Raw genomic sequence first — 3,039 nt, 5'->3', positions numbered from 1 at the left:
TTTTTTTATACAAGAAAAAATGTACAATTTCATTATAGACATATTTGCTGACTGGAATCAAAACAGAGTGACATGACAAACAAAGTTTTATTTCTAAAAAACCAAGTAGGATTCTTTAAAAAGAATATTTTATTTGTTTGTAATGACACACCACCACTGGTTAAATAATGAATAGGCAAATATGATGATATGGAATATCAAATGTTTGGTTTCTTTCTGGATGACCTTGTAATTGTAATAACTACATGCTCAGCAGGCATCAAGTTAAAACCCATGAAATACCTTGGAGAAGACAGATTCAAAGATAAAGGTACAGAATGATGGTGTAATGAATGACTAAAAGACTTGACACCAGAAAAGATAAACAAAATCTATGTAAAAGGGTTCTTCAAAGTGTCTAGTTCAAAGATTATTATTTACAAATCCATCCCTAATCCAATCAGGACTTAAATGGCAGCCGATAAGAAATCTCAATTTTTTAATCAAAACCCAACAATCATCCAAATGTTCCGACAATTAACCTTTTAAACCATTTTTGCCACTTACATTCTACCGACCTTTTTCAAAATTCAAGATTTTTAAGAATAAATCCTTGTAAGAGAAGAATGAAATAAATATTTGTTAACATTTGCTGTTGAGCTTCTCTCCTTCAAGACATTTACAAACATTCATTCACCTCATTTATACATTATCATGAACAAACAAATTATAGATATCTACTTGCATTAAAAAAGTTTATATCAGTTGATATTTATTTTGAACATATTCTAAAATATGTTTATACCGATTTAAAAAATAAACCGCTTAATAATGTCATCTGACACCAGTGTGAAACAGCTGCAAGGTAAACTATTAACTTACTCAGTTCCTGTTCGGTCATCTCTGCTTCAGGTTGTATCTGCTCACAAGGGCAGCAAGTAAGATTTGTGTTTCTATTGTGACACCCTTGAGGATGTTGAGTACGTGATCTTAGTGTGTCTCAAATGGATGAATCCAAGTTCAAATCCTAGGAAAGGCAGTTACTTCTATATGAATTTGAACAATAGATCATGGATACCAGTGTTCTTTGGTTGTTGGATTTCAATTAACCACACATTTCAGAAACAGTCTACCTGAGACTGTACAAGACTACATTTCATTTACATTCATATATATACTCTGAAGTAATACCTTACGATGGTTCCGGAGGATAAAATGAAAAAGAGTAAGGAGAGGCCTGACGGGGATGTACGAGTTCTATCGGTACCCGTGGGCTCCACTGCGTTCCTTGCCGACCACTTTCTGACAGGTCCGGTCTTCAAGAGTTATTTGTGGGGGAGGGAGTTTAGATGATAAGAGCCTACACCAAAAAAAACCACTACTAAATTCTTATAATATATCTGGAGTACGTATTTAAAAAAAAAAGATAATAAATTTGTTTCGGTTTGTTGTTACGGAAGTATGTGTTTTTAAATTAATATAATCTCTGACCGTCATCGACAAAAAGCTATGAAGTAATTAAAAATGATTACTTGTTGTTCAGGTTATTAACGACAATGTTATTTGAATTTTTATGTTCAACTACTACATTTTCGTATTACTTTTATATATAACGAAAACATTATTATTATCTTTTCATCTCAGAGATAATTCAAATCCGGAACTCTAGTACGAGAGGTCTCATTTAGTGATGTGGTACATTTAACACAGTCTGTACAATCCTACACTTCTCCAGAATTACCGATCTATTGAAATTTTGAGTTTAGGATCCAGGGCAACCTTTTCTATCAGCTTCTTCGAATTTTTATTAATCAATCAAGTTGCTGTTATCACAACGGGAATGACTTAACTGAGTTCAGTCTGTAAATTTCCTTATACTCTATTGCCAGAGGGTTGTACTTGGTTATTTTATCTGCTCAGCCTTATTAATATTGTGATCAGATGGATGAGTGACATCAATGAGAAGAGCAGTCTTTTCTTTAATGTTTGGGAGAACCATGTCTGGCCTATTCACAGCAATAATTTTAGCAGTATTTACCGAGAGATCTAACACAGTCTATAGTGCTCATTTTCCAGCACAGGCCTCGCCTTATATTCATAACAAGGACACTGCTCCCTGTCATCTACGAGTCCTAATTTCAACGCCAACGCCTGATGAACAGTGTTTAATGTAAGATCGTGGTGATGCAGATTTCCTTGTCAGCCAGACTGGCGCATTCAGTTAACAAATGATCAATTGTCTCCGATAATTGGTGACACATCCGGCACTCATCACTGATGTCCTGATTTTCTATGAACTTCTTGTAATTGTTCATCGCAACGACCTGATCCTGGATGGCACGTACAAAACGTTCAGTTTCTCTAAATAGAAATTCGTCCCTCAGCTAACGCGTAAATGCATCGTTATCAGCATTTTCGTGGGAATGGAGAAATCTACCGTGGAGCGCCTTAGATTTCCATGCTTGGATCCTATCCCTAGTTGTAATGATACAGGAGTACAAATTGTCACCATTCAGATTTAGAGGGGAGTAACCCTTGTCCGATGAAACTACTGCTTTGTGTTATGATGATGTTTCAGATCTGGAGAGGAAATATCACTTCATTGAAGCAATGTGTCTGTTACAAAGTGATTTTAGGTCGAGACCTCTATCATCTTCTTTAAGAGATATACAGACATTTCACTTCGGATTTAGGGTGATGCATTCTGTATTTTGTCATCGTTGTGCGTACAAAGATGTTCATGTTTCAAGATGTCTGGGACCAATAAACAACTCCAAACAAGTTTATGAGAACTTTATTATTATTATTAAATGCCGGATTATTTTTTATTATTTTAAAACTTACAATCGGTTCTAAGAATTTTATGAAAATTTCTTTACATTTTTTATTTTTACATTTTACCACTTAACTTTTCCGTGAATAAGAAATTGTTTAATAAGTATAATGTGCAATATTATATGTATGTATATATATTTTTTCCAAGATTATATCGAGATATCTTAGGTATTAAAGTATACATTTGCATGTGTTGGCATCACTGATAAAATTGTGGGAAAGCTT

Source organism: Lycorma delicatula, chromosome 3, assembly GCF_047948215.1.
Source record: "Lycorma delicatula isolate Av1 chromosome 3, ASM4794821v1, whole genome shotgun sequence".
NCBI classification, from domain to species: Eukaryota; Metazoa; Arthropoda; class Insecta; order Hemiptera; family Fulgoridae; genus Lycorma; species Lycorma delicatula.
Note: the sequence above shows the minus strand (reverse complement) of the source record.